The sequence below is a fragment of the Ambystoma mexicanum genome, chromosome 1p, assembly GCF_040938575.1.
Source record: "Ambystoma mexicanum isolate Mex_15411 chromosome 1p, UKY_AmexF1_1, whole genome shotgun sequence".
Lineage (NCBI taxonomy): Eukaryota > Metazoa > Chordata > Amphibia > Caudata > Ambystomatidae > Ambystoma > Ambystoma mexicanum.
Window position 1 is genome coordinate 12,623,498 of NC_090921.1, and position 18,115 is coordinate 12,641,612.

General features: G+C 48.0%; 15 non-coding genes across 15 annotated transcripts; all 15 read left to right on the plus strand.

The window, feature by feature from the left end:
* The first annotated feature begins 777 nt into the window (after nucleotides 1–777).
* On the plus strand, nucleotides 778–859 carry TRNAL-UAG (transfer RNA leucine (anticodon UAG)). The gene has a single exon. It is a non-coding gene; the product is annotated as a tRNA-Leu (tRNA).
* A 1,144-nt stretch (nucleotides 860–2,003) lies between these two features.
* TRNAL-UAG (transfer RNA leucine (anticodon UAG)) lies at nucleotides 2,004–2,085 on the plus strand. The gene has a single exon. It is a non-coding gene; the product is annotated as a tRNA-Leu (tRNA).
* Nucleotides 2,086–3,229: 1,144 nt separating this feature from the next.
* On the plus strand, nucleotides 3,230–3,311 carry TRNAL-UAG (transfer RNA leucine (anticodon UAG)). The gene has a single exon. It is a non-coding gene; the product is annotated as a tRNA-Leu (tRNA).
* A 1,144-nt stretch (nucleotides 3,312–4,455) lies between these two features.
* On the plus strand, nucleotides 4,456–4,537 carry TRNAL-UAG (transfer RNA leucine (anticodon UAG)). Its single transcript has one exon. It is a non-coding gene; the product is annotated as a tRNA-Leu (tRNA).
* A 1,144-nt stretch (nucleotides 4,538–5,681) lies between these two features.
* Nucleotides 5,682–5,763, plus strand: TRNAL-UAG (transfer RNA leucine (anticodon UAG)). The gene has a single exon. It is a non-coding gene; the product is annotated as a tRNA-Leu (tRNA).
* Nucleotides 5,764–6,907: 1,144 nt separating this feature from the next.
* Nucleotides 6,908–6,989, plus strand: TRNAL-UAG (transfer RNA leucine (anticodon UAG)). The gene has a single exon. It is a non-coding gene; the product is annotated as a tRNA-Leu (tRNA).
* Nucleotides 6,990–8,133: 1,144 nt separating this feature from the next.
* On the plus strand, nucleotides 8,134–8,215 carry TRNAL-UAG (transfer RNA leucine (anticodon UAG)). Its single transcript has one exon. It is a non-coding gene; the product is annotated as a tRNA-Leu (tRNA).
* Nucleotides 8,216–9,359: 1,144 nt separating this feature from the next.
* Nucleotides 9,360–9,441, plus strand: TRNAL-UAG (transfer RNA leucine (anticodon UAG)). The gene has a single exon. It is a non-coding gene; the product is annotated as a tRNA-Leu (tRNA).
* Nucleotides 9,442–10,585: 1,144 nt separating this feature from the next.
* TRNAL-UAG (transfer RNA leucine (anticodon UAG)) lies at nucleotides 10,586–10,667 on the plus strand. Its single transcript has one exon. It is a non-coding gene; the product is annotated as a tRNA-Leu (tRNA).
* Nucleotides 10,668–11,811: 1,144 nt separating this feature from the next.
* Nucleotides 11,812–11,893, plus strand: TRNAL-UAG (transfer RNA leucine (anticodon UAG)). Its single transcript has one exon. It is a non-coding gene; the product is annotated as a tRNA-Leu (tRNA).
* A 1,144-nt stretch (nucleotides 11,894–13,037) lies between these two features.
* Nucleotides 13,038–13,119, plus strand: TRNAL-UAG (transfer RNA leucine (anticodon UAG)). The gene has a single exon. It is a non-coding gene; the product is annotated as a tRNA-Leu (tRNA).
* Nucleotides 13,120–14,263: 1,144 nt separating this feature from the next.
* Nucleotides 14,264–14,345, plus strand: TRNAL-UAG (transfer RNA leucine (anticodon UAG)). The gene has a single exon. It is a non-coding gene; the product is annotated as a tRNA-Leu (tRNA).
* A 1,144-nt stretch (nucleotides 14,346–15,489) lies between these two features.
* Nucleotides 15,490–15,571, plus strand: TRNAL-UAG (transfer RNA leucine (anticodon UAG)). Its single transcript has one exon. It is a non-coding gene; the product is annotated as a tRNA-Leu (tRNA).
* Nucleotides 15,572–16,715: 1,144 nt separating this feature from the next.
* On the plus strand, nucleotides 16,716–16,797 carry TRNAL-UAG (transfer RNA leucine (anticodon UAG)). Its single transcript has one exon. It is a non-coding gene; the product is annotated as a tRNA-Leu (tRNA).
* A 1,144-nt stretch (nucleotides 16,798–17,941) lies between these two features.
* Nucleotides 17,942–18,023, plus strand: TRNAL-UAG (transfer RNA leucine (anticodon UAG)). The gene has a single exon. It is a non-coding gene; the product is annotated as a tRNA-Leu (tRNA).
* The last annotated feature ends 92 nt before the right edge of the window (nucleotides 18,024–18,115 follow it).

Below are 18,115 nucleotides of genomic sequence, written 5' to 3' on the forward strand. Positions count from 1 at the left end.
TTAGAAACCCCCAGGCACGAGATTGCAAGGTCCCTGGTAATTCTCCCACTCCTGGACACGTCGGAACCAAGTTTCGTATGCACTAGCAGCGAGAACAAAATCCCACATGTGAGGACAATAGGCGTCTTTCATTTAGGGCTAGTGTTAGGCTAAGAGTTTGCAGTAGCTCCTTGGGTCGAGTTAGGGGTCGAATGAGACAAAGCTAAGATTTGCGTTACGGCTGGGGTTGGTCCAGTAAGGATCCCACACACCATGGACCATCGGCGGAGGCCCCGGGTAGGCTTACACTGCGGGCTAATGGTGGACTTCTTTAAAAACGTGAGCACTAAATGGGGCGGGATGTTGACTGAAAGAATGCAGCTAGCTACAGAAATATGCAGAAATAAAGAAAAACACATCTCATTGCATGCCTTTAAAGAGCTTACTCTCCCTACCGGCAATGTTCCTGAACCTTCGCTTCCCAAACATTTTTAGAACCAAAAAAAACCTAGAAAAGATCTGACCTCCCTCACCGGGAATTGAACTCAAGACTGCTGGATGGAGGGGTGCTGACATTGACCACTAGGCTACCAGACTGCTGTTGAACAGAGCACTCCCGAAAGGTGACATTTCAATTTCAGGCTGACAAGTGTGCTTTATTGTTCAGTTCGGGCTTTGCACAGCCAGTGCTAGAATTCAATCCAAGTTCATGCTTTGCTTTGATTTTGAATTAATGGCCAAACCAGCCAATCCCTAAAAAAATACAGGTCTCAGAGGCTCTCGTTTCAGTACCAGCAGGGTAGCGTGGCCGAGCGGTCTAAGGCGCTGGATTTAGGCTCCAGTCTCTTTGGAGGCGTGGGTTCGAATCCCACCGCTGCCAATAGCTGTTTCTTTTTTATCTTCATGCCACGTGTACAGACAGGACAATTGGGAGCCAGGGAATGGCATGTGTTTATGAATTCTTGCTTTTCTGAACACCCAGACTGAAAGCACACATCTGACTCGTGTGCGTTTTCACCAAAAAAGGGTAAAGCATAAATCACTGTTCACTGAAAACGGACATGCGTTCACGATCCTGTCAATAAACACGTGCTTGGCAGGGCCACAAATCTGCCGACACGATGCCCTAATGAATGCACATCTCTTTGCCTTGGTAGTTGCTCCTTTTTGCAGAGCCTTTTCCTGCTGCATCACAAAAACTCAGTTCAAGACACTTGGCTCCATCCAGTGGAGCTCCTATGCCCAGCTTAGAAACCCCCAGGCACGAGATTGCAAGGTCCCTGGTAATTCTCCCACTCCTGGACACGTCGGAACCAAGTTTCGTATGCACTAGCAGCGAGAACAAAATCCCACATGTGAGGACAATAGGCGTCTTTCATTTAGGGCTAGTGTTAGGCTAAGAGTTTGCAGTAGCTCCTTGGGTCGAGTTAGGGGTCGAATGAGACAAAGCTAAGATTTGCGTTACGGCTGGGGTTGGTCCAGTAAGGATCCCACACACCATGGACCATCGGCGGAGGCCCCGGGTAGGCTTACACTGCGGGCTAATGGTGGACTTCTTTAAAAACGTGAGCACTAAATGGGGCGGGATGTTGACTGAAAGAATGCAGCTAGCTACAGAAATATGCAGAAATAAAGAAAAACACATCTCATTGCATGCCTTTAAAGAGCTTACTCTCCCTACCGGCAATGTTCCTGAACCTTCGCTTCCCAAACATTTTTAGAACCAAAAAAAACCTAGAAAAGATCTGACCTCCCTCACCGGGAATTGAACTCAGGACTGCTGGATGGAGGGGTGCTGACATTGACCACTAGGCTACCAGACTGCTGTCGAACAGAGCACTCCCGAAAGGTGACATTTCAATTTCAGGCTGACAAGTGTGCTTTATTGTTCAGTTCGGGCTTTGCACAGCCAGTGCTAGAATTCAATCCAAGTTCATGCTTTGCTTTGATTTTGAATTAATGGCCAAACCAGCCAATCCCTAAAAAAATACAGGTCTCAGAGGCTCTCGTTTCAGTACCAGCAGGGTAGCGTGGCCGAGCGGTCTAAGGCGCTGGATTTAGGCTCCAGTCTCTTTGGAGGCGTGGGTTCGAATCCCACCGCTGCCAATAGCTGTTTCTTTTTTATCTTCATGCCACGTGTACAGACAGGACAATTGGGAGCCAGGGAATGGCATGTGTTTATGAATTCTTGCTTTTCTGAACACCCAGACTGAAAGCACACATCTGACTCGTGTGCGTTTTCACCAAAAAAGGGTAAAGCATAAATCACTGTTCACTGAAAACGGACATGCGTTCACGATCCTGTCAATAAACACGTGCTTGGCAGGGCCACAAATCTGCCGACACGATGCCCTAATGAATGCACATCTCTTTGCCTTGGTAGTTGCTCCTTTTTGCAGCGCCTTTTCCTGCTGCATCACAAAAACTCAGTTCAAGACACTTGGCTCCATCCAGTGGAGCTCCTATGCCCAGCTTAGAAACCCCCAGGCACGAGATTGCAAGGTCCCTGGTAATTCTCCCACTCCTGGACACGTCGGAACCAAGTTTCGTATGCACTAGCAGCGAGAACAAAATCCCACATGTGAGGACAATAGGCGTCTTTCATTTAGGGCTAGTGTTAGGCTAAGAGTTTGCAGTAGCTCCTTGGGTCGAGTTAGGGGTCGAATGAGACAAAGCTAAGATTTGCGTTACGGCTGGGGTTGGTCCAGTAAGGATCCCACACACCATGGACCATCGGCGGAGGCCCCGGGTAGGCTTACACTGCGGGCTAATGGTGGACTTCTTTAAAAACGTGAGCACTAAATGGGGCGGGATGTTGACTGAAAGAATGCAGCTAGCTACAGAAATATGCAGAAATAAAGAAAAACACATCTCATTGCATGCCTTTAAAGAGCTTACTCTCCCTACCGGCAATGTTCCTGAACCTTCGCTTCCCAAACATTTTTAGAACCAAAAAAAACCTAGAAAAGATCTGACCTCCCTCACCGGGAATTGAACTCAAGACTGCTGGATGGAGGGGTGCTGACATTGACCACTAGGCTACCAGACTGCTGTTGAACAGAGCACTCCCGAAAGGTGACATTTCAATTTCAGGCTGACAAGTGTGCTTTATTGTTCAGTTCGGGCTTTGCACAGCCAGTGCTAGAATTCAATCCAAGTTCATGCTTTGCTTTGATTTTGAATTAATGGCCAAACCAGCCAATCCCTAAAAAAATACAGGTCTCAGAGGCTCTCGTTTCAGTACCAGCAGGGTAGCGTGGCCGAGCGGTCTAAGGCGCTGGATTTAGGCTCCAGTCTCTTTGGAGGCGTGGGTTCGAATCCCACCGCTGCCAATAGCTGTTTCTTTTTTATCTTCATGCCACGTGTACAGACAGGACAATTGGGAGCCAGGGAATGGCATGTGTTTATGAATTCTTGCTTTTCTGAACACCCAGACTGAAAGCACACATCTGACTCGTGTGCGTTTTCACCAAAAAAGGGTAAAGCATAAATCACTGTTCACTGAAAACGGACATGCGTTCACGATCCTGTCAATAAACACGTGCTTGGCAGGGCCACAAATCTGCCGACACGATGCCCTAATGAATGCACATCTCTTTGCCTTGGTAGTTGCTCCTTTTTGCAGAGCCTTTTCCTGCTGCATCACAAAAACTCAGTTCAAGACACTTGGCTCCATCCAGTGGAGCTCCTATGCCCAGCTTAGAAACCCCCAGGCACGAGATTGCAAGGTCCCTGGTAATTCTCCCACTCCTGGACACGTCGGAACCAAGTTTCGTATGCACTAGCAGCGAGAACAAAATCCCACATGTGAGGACAATAGGCGTCTTTCATTTAGGGCTAGTGTTAGGCTAAGAGTTTGCAGTAGCTCCTTGGGTCGAGTTAGGGGTCGAATGAGACAAAGCTAAGATTTGCGTTACGGCTGGGGTTGGTCCAGTAAGGATCCCACACACCATGGACCATCGGCGGAGGCCCCGGGTAGGCTTACACTGCGGGCTAATGGTGGACTTCTTTAAAAACGTGAGCACTAAATGGGGCGGGATGTTGACTGAAAGAATGCAGCTAGCTACAGAAATATGCAGAAATAAAGAAAAACACATCTCATTGCATGCCTTTAAAGAGCTTACTCTCCCTACCGGCAATGTTCCTGAACCTTCGCTTCCCAAACATTTTTAGAACCAAAAAAAACCTAGAAAAGATCTGACCTCCCTCACCGGGAATTGAACTCAGGACTGCTGGATGGAGGGGTGCTGACATTGACCACTAGGCTACCAGACTGCTGTCGAACAGAGCACTCCCGAAAGGTGACATTTCAATTTCAGGCTGACAAGTGTGCTTTATTGTTCAGTTCGGGCTTTGCACAGCCAGTGCTAGAATTCAATCCAAGTTCATGCTTTGCTTTGATTTTGAATTAATGGCCAAACCAGCCAATCCCTAAAAAAATACAGGTCTCAGAGGCTCTCGTTTCAGTACCAGCAGGGTAGCGTGGCCGAGCGGTCTAAGGCGCTGGATTTAGGCTCCAGTCTCTTTGGAGGCGTGGGTTCGAATCCCACCGCTGCCAATAGCTGTTTCTTTTTTATCTTCATGCCACGTGTACAGACAGGACAATTGGGAGCCAGGGAATGGCATGTGTTTATGAATTCTTGCTTTTCTGAACACCCAGACTGAAAGCACACATCTGACTCGTGTGCGTTTTCACCAAAAAAGGGTAAAGCATAAATCACTGTTCACTGAAAACGGACATGCGTTCACGATCCTGTCAATAAACACGTGCTTGGCAGGGCCACAAATCTGCCGACACGATGCCCTAATGAATGCACATCTCTTTGCCTTGGTAGTTGCTCCTTTTTGCAGCGCCTTTTCCTGCTGCATCACAAAAACTCAGTTCAAGACACTTGGCTCCATCCAGTGGAGCTCCTATGCCCAGCTTAGAAACCCCCAGGCACGAGATTGCAAGGTCCCTGGTAATTCTCCCACTCCTGGACACGTCGGAACCAAGTTTCGTATGCACTAGCAGCGAGAACAAAATCCCACATGTGAGGACAATAGGCGTCTTTCATTTAGGGCTAGTGTTAGGCTAAGAGTTTGCAGTAGCTCCTTGGGTCGAGTTAGGGGTCGAATGAGACAAAGCTAAGATTTGCGTTACGGCTGGGGTTGGTCCAGTAAGGATCCCACACACCATGGACCATCGGCGGAGGCCCCGGGTAGGCTTACACTGCGGGCTAATGGTGGACTTCTTTAAAAACGTGAGCACTAAATGGGGCGGGATGTTGACTGAAAGAATGCAGCTAGCTACAGAAATATGCAGAAATAAAGAAAAACACATCTCATTGCATGCCTTTAAAGAGCTTACTCTCCCTACCGGCAATGTTCCTGAACCTTCGCTTCCCAAACATTTTTAGAACCAAAAAAAACCTAGAAAAGATCTGACCTCCCTCACCGGGAATTGAACTCAAGACTGCTGGATGGAGGGGTGCTGACATTGACCACTAGGCTACCAGACTGCTGTTGAACAGAGCACTCCCGAAAGGTGACATTTCAATTTCAGGCTGACAAGTGTGCTTTATTGTTCAGTTCGGGCTTTGCACAGCCAGTGCTAGAATTCAATCCAAGTTCATGCTTTGCTTTGATTTTGAATTAATGGCCAAACCAGCCAATCCCTAAAAAAATACAGGTCTCAGAGGCTCTCGTTTCAGTACCAGCAGGGTAGCGTGGCCGAGCGGTCTAAGGCGCTGGATTTAGGCTCCAGTCTCTTTGGAGGCGTGGGTTCGAATCCCACCGCTGCCAATAGCTGTTTCTTTTTTATCTTCATGCCACGTGTACAGACAGGACAATTGGGAGCCAGGGAATGGCATGTGTTTATGAATTCTTGCTTTTCTGAACACCCAGACTGAAAGCACACATCTGACTCGTGTGCGTTTTCACCAAAAAAGGGTAAAGCATAAATCACTGTTCACTGAAAACGGACATGCGTTCACGATCCTGTCAATAAACACGTGCTTGGCAGGGCCACAAATCTGCCGACACGATGCCCTAATGAATGCACATCTCTTTGCCTTGGTAGTTGCTCCTTTTTGCAGAGCCTTTTCCTGCTGCATCACAAAAACTCAGTTCAAGACACTTGGCTCCATCCAGTGGAGCTCCTATGCCCAGCTTAGAAACCCCCAGGCACGAGATTGCAAGGTCCCTGGTAATTCTCCCACTCCTGGACACGTCGGAACCAAGTTTCGTATGCACTAGCAGCGAGAACAAAATCCCACATGTGAGGACAATAGGCGTCTTTCATTTAGGGCTAGTGTTAGGCTAAGAGTTTGCAGTAGCTCCTTGGGTCGAGTTAGGGGTCGAATGAGACAAAGCTAAGATTTGCGTTACGGCTGGGGTTGGTCCAGTAAGGATCCCACACACCATGGACCATCGGCGGAGGCCCCGGGTAGGCTTACACTGCGGGCTAATGGTGGACTTCTTTAAAAACGTGAGCACTAAATGGGGCGGGATGTTGACTGAAAGAATGCAGCTAGCTACAGAAATATGCAGAAATAAAGAAAAACACATCTCATTGCATGCCTTTAAAGAGCTTACTCTCCCTACCGGCAATGTTCCTGAACCTTCGCTTCCCAAACATTTTTAGAACCAAAAAAAACCTAGAAAAGATCTGACCTTCCTCACCGGGAATTGAACTCAGGACTGCTGGATGGAGGGGTGCTGACATTGACCACTAGGCTACCAGACTGCTGTCGAACAGAGCACTCCCGAAAGGTGACATTTCAATTTCAGGCTGACAAGTGTGCTTTATTGTTCAGTTCGGGCTTTGCACAGCCAGTGCTAGAATTCAATCCAAGTTCATGCTTTGCTTTGATTTTGAATTAATGGCCAAACCAGCCAATCCCTAAAAAAATACAGGTCTCAGAGGCTCTCGTTTCAGTACCAGCAGGGTAGCGTGGCCGAGCGGTCTAAGGCGCTGGATTTAGGCTCCAGTCTCTTTGGAGGCGTGGGTTCGAATCCCACCGCTGCCAATAGCTGTTTCTTTTTTATCTTCATGCCACGTGTACAGACAGGACAATTGGGAGCCAGGGAATGGCATGTGTTTATGAATTCTTGCTTTTCTGAACACCCAGACTGAAAGCACACATCTGACTCGTGTGCGTTTTCACCAAAAAAGGGTAAAGCATAAATCACTGTTCACTGAAAACGGACATGCGTTCACGATCCTGTCAATAAACACGTGCTTGGCAGGGCCACAAATCTGCCGACACGATGCCCTAATGAATGCACATCTCTTTGCCTTGGTAGTTGCTCCTTTTTGCAGCGCCTTTTCCTGCTGCATCACAAAAACTCAGTTCAAGACACTTGGCTCCATCCAGTGGAGCTCCTATGCCCAGCTTAGAAACCCCCAGGCACGAGATTGCAAGGTCCCTGGTAATTCTCCCACTCCTGGACACGTCGGAACCAAGTTTCGTATGCACTAGCAGCGAGAACAAAATCCCACATGTGAGGACAATAGGCGTCTTTCATTTAGGGCTAGTGTTAGGCTAAGAGTTTGCAGTAGCTCCTTGGGTCGAGTTAGGGGTCGAATGAGACAAAGCTAAGATTTGCGTTACGGCTGGGGTTGGTCCAGTAAGGATCCCACACACCATGGACCATCGGCGGAGGCCCCGGGTAGGCTTACACTGCGGGCTAATGGTGGACTTCTTTAAAAACGTGAGCACTAAATGGGGCGGGATGTTGACTGAAAGAATGCAGCTAGCTACAGAAATATGCAGAAATAAAGAAAAACACATCTCATTGCATGCCTTTAAAGAGCTTACTCTCCCTACCGGCAATGTTCCTGAACCTTCGCTTCCCAAACATTTTTAGAACCAAAAAAAACCTAGAAAAGATCTGACCTCCCTCACCGGGAATTGAACTCAAGACTGCTGGATGGAGGGGTGCTGACATTGACCACTAGGCTACCAGACTGCTGTTGAACAGAGCACTCCCGAAAGGTGACATTTCAATTTCAGGCTGACAAGTGTGCTTTATTGTTCAGTTCGGGCTTTGCACAGCCAGTGCTAGAATTCAATCCAAGTTCATGCTTTGCTTTGATTTTGAATTAATGGCCAAACCAGCCAATCCCTAAAAAAATACAGGTCTCAGAGGCTCTCGTTTCAGTACCAGCAGGGTAGCGTGGCCGAGCGGTCTAAGGCGCTGGATTTAGGCTCCAGTCTCTTTGGAGGCGTGGGTTCGAATCCCACCGCTGCCAATAGCTGTTTCTTTTTTATCTTCATGCCACGTGTACAGACAGGACAATTGGGAGCCAGGGAATGGCATGTGTTTATGAATTCTTGCTTTTCTGAACACCCAGACTGAAAGCACACATCTGACTCGTGTGCGTTTTCACCAAAAAAGGGTAAAGCATAAATCACTGTTCACTGAAAACGGACATGCGTTCACGATCCTGTCAATAAACACGTGCTTGGCAGGGCCACAAATCTGCCGACACGATGCCCTAATGAATGCACATCTCTTTGCCTTGGTAGTTGCTCCTTTTTGCAGAGCCTTTTCCTGCTGCATCACAAAAACTCAGTTCAAGACACTTGGCTCCATCCAGTGGAGCTCCTATGCCCAGCTTAGAAACCCCCAGGCACGAGATTGCAAGGTCCCTGGTAATTCTCCCACTCCTGGACACGTCGGAACCAAGTTTCGTATGCACTAGCAGCGAGAACAAAATCCCACATGTGAGGACAATAGGCGTCTTTCATTTAGGGCTAGTGTTAGGCTAAGAGTTTGCAGTAGCTCCTTGGGTCGAGTTAGGGGTCGAATGAGACAAAGCTAAGATTTGCGTTACGGCTGGGGTTGGTCCAGTAAGGATCCCACACACCATGGACCATCGGCGGAGGCCCCGGGTAGGCTTACACTGCGGGCTAATGGTGGACTTCTTTAAAAACGTGAGCACTAAATGGGGCGGGATGTTGACTGAAAGAATGCAGCTAGCTACAGAAATATGCAGAAATAAAGAAAAACACATCTCATTGCATGCCTTTAAAGAGCTTACTCTCCCTACCGGCAATGTTCCTGAACCTTCGCTTCCCAAACATTTTTAGAACCAAAAAAAACCTAGAAAAGATCTGACCTCCCTCACCGGGAATTGAACTCAGGACTGCTGGATGGAGGGGTGCTGACATTGACCACTAGGCTACCAGACTGCTGTCGAACAGAGCACTCCCGAAAGGTGACATTTCAATTTCAGGCTGACAAGTGTGCTTTATTGTTCAGTTCGGGCTTTGCACAGCCAGTGCTAGAATTCAATCCAAGTTCATGCTTTGCTTTGATTTTGAATTAATGGCCAAACCAGCCAATCCCTAAAAAAATACAGGTCTCAGAGGCTCTCGTTTCAGTACCAGCAGGGTAGCGTGGCCGAGCGGTCTAAGGCGCTGGATTTAGGCTCCAGTCTCTTTGGAGGCGTGGGTTCGAATCCCACCGCTGCCAATAGCTGTTTCTTTTTTATCTTCATGCCACGTGTACAGACAGGACAATTGGGAGCCAGGGAATGGCATGTGTTTATGAATTCTTGCTTTTCTGAACACCCAGACTGAAAGCACACATCTGACTCGTGTGCGTTTTCACCAAAAAAGGGTAAAGCATAAATCACTGTTCACTGAAAACGGACATGCGTTCACGATCCTGTCAATAAACACGTGCTTGGCAGGGCCACAAATCTGCCGACACGATGCCCTAATGAATGCACATCTCTTTGCCTTGGTAGTTGCTCCTTTTTGCAGCGCCTTTTCCTGCTGCATCACAAAAACTCAGTTCAAGACACTTGGCTCCATCCAGTGGAGCTCCTATGCCCAGCTTAGAAACCCCCAGGCACGAGATTGCAAGGTCCCTGGTAATTCTCCCACTCCTGGACACGTCGGAACCAAGTTTCGTATGCACTAGCAGCGAGAACAAAATCCCACATGTGAGGACAATAGGCGTCTTTCATTTAGGGCTAGTGTTAGGCTAAGAGTTTGCAGTAGCTCCTTGGGTCGAGTTAGGGGTCGAATGAGACAAAGCTAAGATTTGCGTTACGGCTGGGGTTGGTCCAGTAAGGATCCCACACACCATGGACCATCGGCGGAGGCCCCGGGTAGGCTTACACTGCGGGCTAATGGTGGACTTCTTTAAAAACGTGAGCACTAAATGGGGCGGGATGTTGACTGAAAGAATGCAGCTAGCTACAGAAATATGCAGAAATAAAGAAAAACACATCTCATTGCATGCCTTTAAAGAGCTTACTCTCCCTACCGGCAATGTTCCTGAACCTTCGCTTCCCAAACATTTTTAGAACCAAAAAAAACCTAGAAAAGATCTGACCTCCCTCACCGGGAATTGAACTCAAGACTGCTGGATGGAGGGGTGCTGACATTGACCACTAGGCTACCAGACTGCTGTTGAACAGAGCACTCCCGAAAGGTGACATTTCAATTTCAGGCTGACAAGTGTGCTTTATTGTTCAGTTCGGGCTTTGCACAGCCAGTGCTAGAATTCAATCCAAGTTCATGCTTTGCTTTGATTTTGAATTAATGGCCAAACCAGCCAATCCCTAAAAAAATACAGGTCTCAGAGGCTCTCGTTTCAGTACCAGCAGGGTAGCGTGGCCGAGCGGTCTAAGGTGCTGGATTTAGGCTCCAGTCTCTTTGGAGGCGTGGGTTCGAATCCCACCGCTGCCAATAGCTGTTTCTTTTTTATCTTCATGCCACGTGTACAGACAGGACAATTGGGAGCCAGGGAATGGCATGTGTTTATGAATTCTTGCTTTTCTGAACACCCAGACTGAAAGCACACATCTGACTCGTGTGCGTTTTCACCAAAAAAGGGTAAAGCATAAATCACTGTTCACTGAAAACGGACATGCGTTCACGATCCTGTCAATAAACACGTGCTTGGCAGGGCCACAAATCTGCCGACACGATGCCCTAATGAATGCACATCTCTTTGCCTTGGTAGTTGCTCCTTTTTGCAGAGCCTTTTCCTGCTGCATCACAAAAACTCAGTTCAAGACACTTGGCTCCATCCAGTGGAGCTCCTATGCCCAGCTTAGAAACCCCCAGGCACGAGATTGCAAGGTCCCTGGTAATTCTCCCACTCCTGGACACGTCGGAACCAAGTTTCGTATGCACTAGCAGCGAGAACAAAATCCCACATGTGAGGACAATAGGCGTCTTTCATTTAGGGCTAGTGTTAGGCTAAGAGTTTGCAGTAGCTCCTTGGGTCGAGTTAGGGGTCGAATGAGACAAAGCTAAGATTTGCGTTACGGCTGGGGTTGGTCCAGTAAGGATCCCACACACCATGGACCATCGGCGGAGGCCCCGGGTAGGCTTACACTGCGGGCTAATGGTGGACTTCTTTAAAAACGTGAGCACTAAATGGGGCGGGATGTTGACTGAAAGAATGCAGCTAGCTACAGAAATATGCAGAAATAAAGAAAAACACATCTCATTGCATGCCTTTAAAGAGCTTACTCTCCCTACCGGCAATGTTCCTGAACCTTCGCTTCCCAAACATTTTTAGAACCAAAAAAAACCTAGAAAAGATCTGACCTCCCTCACCGGGAATTGAACTCAAGACTGCTGGATGGAGGGGTGCTGACATTGACCACTAGGCTACCAGACTGCTGTTGAACAGAGCACTCCCGAAAGGTGACATTTCAATTTCAGGCTGACAAGTGTGCTTTATTGTTCAGTTCGGGCTTTGCACAGCCAGTGCTAGAATTCAATCCAAGTTCATGCTTTGCTTTGATTTTGAATTAATGGCCAAACCAGCCAATCCCTAAAAAAATACAGGTCTCAGAGGCTCTCGTTTCAGTACCAGCAGGGTAGCGTGGCCGAGCGGTCTAAGGCGCTGGATTTAGGCTCCAGTCTCTTTGGAGGCGTGGGTTCGAATCCCACCGCTGCCAATAGCTGTTTCTTTTTTATCTTCATGCCACGTGTACAGACAGGACAATTGGGAGCCAGGGAATGGCATGTGTTTATGAATTCTTGCTTTTCTGAACACCCAGACTGAAAGCACACATCTGACTCGTGTGCGTTTTCACCAAAAAAGGGTAAAGCATAAATCACTGTTCACTGAAAACGGACATGCGTTCACGATCCTGTCAATAAACACGTGCTTGGCAGGGCCACAAATCTGCCGACACGATGCCCTAATGAATGCACATCTCTTTGCCTTGGTAGTTGCTCCTTTTTGCAGCGCCTTTTCCTGCTGCATCACAAAAACTCAGTTCAAGACACTTGGCTCCATCCAGTGGAGCTCCTATGCCCAGCTTAGAAACCCCCAGGCACGAGATTGCAAGGTCCCTGGTAATTCTCCCACTCCTGGACACGTCGGAACCAAGTTTCGTATGCACTAGCAGCGAGAACAAAATCCCACATGTGAGGACAATAGGCGTCTTTCATTTAGGGCTAGTGTTAGGCTAAGAGTTTGCAGTAGCTCCTTGGGTCGAGTTAGGGGTCGAATGAGACAAAGCTAAGATTTGCGTTACGGCTGGGGTTGGTCCAGTAAGGATCCCACACACCATGGACCATCGGCGGAGGCCCCGGGTAGGCTTACACTGCGGGCTAATGGTGGACTTCTTTAAAAACGTGAGCACTAAATGGGGCGGGATGTTGACTGAAAGAATGCAGCTAGCTACAGAAATATGCAGAAATAAAGAAAAACACATCTCATTGCATGCCTTTAAAGAGCTTACTCTCCCTACCGGCAATGTTCCTGAACCTTCGCTTCCCAAACATTTTTAGAACCAAAAAAAACCTAGAAAAGATCTGACCTCCCTCACCGGGAATTGAACTCAAGACTGCTGGATGGAGGGGTGCTGACATTGACCACTAGGCTACCAGACTGCTGTTGAACAGAGCACTCCCGAAAGGTGACATTTCAATTTCAGGCTGACAAGTGTGCTTTATTGTTCAGTTCGGGCTTTGCACAGCCAGTGCTAGAATTCAATCCAAGTTCATGCTTTGCTTTGATTTTGAATTAATGGCCAAACCAGCCAATCCCTAAAAAAATACAGGTCTCAGAGGCTCTCGTTTCAGTACCAGCAGGGTAGCGTGGCCGAGCGGTCTAAGGTGCTGGATTTAGGCTCCAGTCTCTTTGGAGGCGTGGGTTCGAATCCCACCGCTGCCAATAGCTGTTTCTTTTTTATCTTCATGCCACGTGTACAGACAGGACAATTGGGAGCCAGGGAATGGCATGTGTTTATGAATTCTTGCTTTTCTGAACACCCAGACTGAAAGCACACATCTGACTCGTGTGCGTTTTCACCAAAAAAGGGTAAAGCATAAATCACTGTTCACTGAAAACGGACATGCGTTCACGATCCTGTCAATAAACACGTGCTTGGCAGGGCCACAAATCTGCCGACACGATGCCCTAATGAATGCACATCTCTTTGCCTTGGTAGTTGCTCCTTTTTGCAGAGCCTTTTCCTGCTGCATCACAAAAACTCAGTTCAAGACACTTGGCTCCATCCAGTGGAGCTCCTATGCCCAGCTTAGAAACCCCCAGGCACGAGATTGCAAGGTCCCTGGTAATTCTCCCACTCCTGGACACGTCGGAACCAAGTTTCGTATGCACTAGCAGCGAGAACAAAATCCCACATGTGAGGACAATAGGCGTCTTTCATTTAGGGCTAGTGTTAGGCTAAGAGTTTGCAGTAGCTCCTTGGGTCGAGTTAGGGGTCGAATGAGACAAAGCTAAGATTTGCGTTACGGCTGGGGTTGGTCCAGTAAGGATCCCACACACCATGGACCATCGGCGGAGGCCCCGGGTAGGCTTACACTGCGGGCTAATGGTGGACTTCTTTAAAAACGTGAGCACTAAATGGGGCGGGATGTTGACTGAAAGAATGCAGCTAGCTACAGAAATATGCAGAAATAAAGAAAAACACATCTCATTGCATGCCTTTAAAGAGCTTACTCTCCCTACCGGCAATGTTCCTGAACCTTCGCTTCCCAAACATTTTTAGAACCAAAAAAAACCTAGAAAAGATCTGACCTCCCTCACCGGGAATTGAACTCAGGACTGCTGGATGGAGGGGTGCTGACATTGACCACTAGGCTACCAGACTGCTGTCGAACAGAGCACTCCCGAAAGGTGACATTTCAATTTCAGGCTGACAAGTGTGCTTTATTGTTCAGTTCGGGCTTTGCACAGCCAGTGCTAGAATTCAATCCAAGTTCATGCTTTGCTTTGATTTTGAATTAATGGCCAAACCAGCCAATCCCTAAAAAAATACAGGTCTCAGAGGCTCTCGTTTCAGTACCAGCAGGGTAGCGTGGCCGAGCGGTCTAAGGCGCTGGATTTAGGCTCCAGTCTCTTTGGAGGCGTGGGTTCGAATCCCACCGCTGCCAATAGCTGTTTCTTTTTTATCTTCATGCCACGTGTACAGACAGGACAATTGGGAGCCAGGGAATGGCATGTGTTTATGAATTCTTGCTTTTCTGAACACCCAGACTGAAAGCACACATCTGACTCGTGTGCGTTTTCACCAAAAAAGGGTAAAGCATAAATCACTGTTCACTGAAAACGGACATGCGTTCACGATCCTGTCAATAAACACGTGCTTGGCAGGGCCACAAATCTGCCGACACGATGCCCTAATGAATGCACATCTCTTTGCCTTGGTAGTTGCTCCTTTTTGCAGCGCCTTTTCCTGCTGCATCACAAAAACTCAGTTCAAGACACTTGGCTCCATCCAGTGGAGCTCCTATGCCCAGCTTAGAAACCCCCAGGCACGAGATTGCAAGGTCCCTGGTAATTCTCCCACTCCTGGACACGTCGGAACCAAGTTTCGTATGCACTAGCAGCGAGAACAAAATCCCACATGTGAGGACAATAGGCGTCTTTCATTTAGGGCTAGTGTTAGGCTAAGAGTTTGCAGTAGCTCCTTGGGTCGAGTTAGGGGTCGAATGAGACAAAGCTAAGATTTGCGTTACGGCTGGGGTTGGTCCAGTAAGGATCCCACACACCATGGACCATCGGCGGAGGCCCCGGGTAGGCTTACACTGCGGGCTAATGGTGGACTTCTTTAAAAACGTGAGCACTAAATGGGGCGGGATGTTGACTGAAAGAATGCAGCTAGCTACAGAAATATGCAGAAATAAAGAAAAACACATCTCATTGCATGCCTTTAAAGAGCTTACTCTCCCTACCGGCAATGTTCCTGAACCTTCGCTTCCCAAACATTTTTAGAACCAAAAAAAACCTAGAAAAGATCTGACCTCCCTCACCGGGAATTGAACTCAAGACTGCTGGATGGAGGGGTGCTGACATTGACCACTAGGCTACCAGACTGCTGTTGAACAGAGCACTCCCGAAAGGTGACATTTCAATTTCAGGCTGACAAGTGTGCTTTATTGTTCAGTTCGGGCTTTGCACAGCCAGTGCTAGAATTCAATCCAAGTTCATGCTTTGCTTTGATTTTGAATTAATGGCCAAACCAGCCAATCCCTAAAAAAATACAGGTCTCAGAGGCTCTCGTTTCAGTACCAGCAGGGTAGCGTGGCCGAGCGGTCTAAGGCGCTGGATTTAGGCTCCAGTCTCTTTGGAGGCGTGGGTTCGAATCCCACCGCTGCCAATAGCTGTTTCTTTTTTATCTTCATGCCACGTGTACAGACAGGACAATTGGGAGCCAGGGAATGGCATGTGTTTATGAATTCTTGCTTTTCTGAACACCCAGACTGAAAGCACACATCTGACTCGTGTGCGTTTTCACCAAAAAAGGGTAAAGCATAAATCACTGTTCACTGAAAACGGACATGCGTTCACGATCCTGTCAATAAACACGTGCTTGGCAGGGCCACAAATCTGCCGACACGATGCCCTAATGAATGCACATCTCTTTGCCTTGGTAGTTGCTCCTTTTTGCAGAGCCTTTTCCTGCTGCATCACAAAAACTCAGTTCAAGACACTTGGCTCCATCCAGTGGAGCTCCTATGCCCAGCTTAGAAACCCTCAGGCACGAGATTGCAAGGTCCCTGGTAATTCTCCCACTCCTGGACACGTCGGAACCAAGTTTCGTATGCACTAGCAGCGAGAACAAAATCCCACATGTGAGGACAATAGGCGTCTTTCATTTAGGGCTAGTGTTAGGCTAAGAGTTTGCAGTAGCTCCTTGGGTCGAGTTAGGGGTCGAATGAGACAAAGCTAAGATTTGCGTTACGGCTGGGGTTGGTCCAGTAAGGATCCCACACACCATGGACCATCGGCGGAGGCCCCGGGTAGGCTTACACTGCGGGCTAATGGTGGACTTCTTTAAAAACGTGAGCACTAAATGGGGCGGGATGTTGACTGAAAGAATGCAGCTAGCTACAGAAATATGCAGAAATAAAGAAAAACACATCTCATTGCATGCCTTTAAAGAGCTTACTCTCCCTACCGGCAATGTTCCTGAACCTTCGCTTCCCAAACATTTTTAGAACCAAAAAAAACCTAGAAAAGATCTGACCTCCCTCACCGGGAATTGAACTCAGGACTGCTGGATGGAGGGGTGCTGACATTGACCACTAGGCTACCAGACTGCTGTCGAACAGAGCACTCCCGAAAGGTGACATTTCAATTTCAGGCTGACAAGTGTGCTTTATTGTTCAGTTCGGGCTTTGCACAGCCAGTGCTAGAATTCAATCCAAGTTCATGCTTTGCTTTGATTTTGAATTAATGGCCAAACCAGCCAATCCCTAAAAAAATACAGGTCTCAGAGGCTCTCGTTTCAGTACCAGCAGGGTAGCGTGGCCGAGCGGTCTAAGGCGCTGGATTTAGGCTCCAGTCTCTTTGGAGGCGTGGGTTCGAATCCCACCGCTGCCAATAGCTGTTTCTTTTTTATCTTCATGCCACGTGTACAGACAGGACAATTGGGAGCCAGGGAATGGCATGTGTTTATGAATTCTTGCTTTTCTGAACACCCAGACTGAAAGCACACATCTGACTCGTGTGCGTTTTCACCAAAAAAGGGTAAAGCATAAATCACTGTTCACTGAAAACGGACATGCGTTCACGATCCTGTCAATAAACACGTGCTTGGCAGGGCCACAAATCTGCCGACACGATGCCCTAATGAATGCACATCTCTTTGCCTTGGTAGTTGCTCCTTTTTGCAGCGCCTTTTCCTGCTGCATCACAAAAACTCAGTTCAAGACACTTGGCTCCATCCAGTGGAGCTCCTATGCCCAGCTTAGAAACCCCCAGGCACGAGATTGCAAGGTCCCTGGTAATTCTCCCACTCCTGGACACGTCGGAACCAAGTTTCGTATGCACTAGCAGCGAGAACAAAATCCCACATGTGAGGACAATAGGCGTCTTTCATTTAGGGCTAGTGTTAGGCTAAGAGTTTGCAGTAGCTCCTTGGGTCGAGTTAGGGGTCGAATGAGACAAAGCTAAGATTTGCGTTACGGCTGGGGTTGGTCCAGTAAGGATCCCACACACCATGGACCATCGGCGGAGGCCCCGGGTAGGCTTACACTGCGGGCTAATGGTGGACTTCTTTAAAAACGTGAGCACTAAATGGGGCGGGATGTTGACTGAAAGAATGCAGCTAGCTACAGAAATATGCAGAAATAAAGAAAAACACATCTCATTGCATGCCTTTAAAGAGCTTACTCTCCCTACCGGCAATGTTCCTGAACCTTCGCTTCCCAAACATTTTTAGAACCAAAAAAAACCTAGAAAAGATCTGACCTCCCTCACCGGGAATTGAACTCAAGACTGCTGGATGGAGGGGTGCTGACATTGACCACTAGGCTACCAGACTGCTGTTGAACAGAGCACTCCCGAAAGGTGACATTTCAATTTCAGGCTGACAAGTGTGCTTTATTGTTCAGTTCGGGCTTTGCACAGCCAGTGCTAGAATTCAATCCAAGTTCATGCTTTGCTTTGATTTTGAATTAATGGCCAAACCAGCCAATCCCTAAAAAAATACAGGTCTCAGAGGCTCTCGTTTCAGTACCAGCAGGGTAGCGTGGCCGAGCGGTCTAAGGCGCTGGATTTAGGCTCCAGTCTCTTTGGAGGCGTGGGTTCGAATCCCACCGCTGCCAATAGCTGTTTCTTTTTTATCTTCATGCCACGTGTACAGACAGGACAATTGGGAGCCAGGGAATGGCATGTGTTTATGAATTCTTGCTTTTCT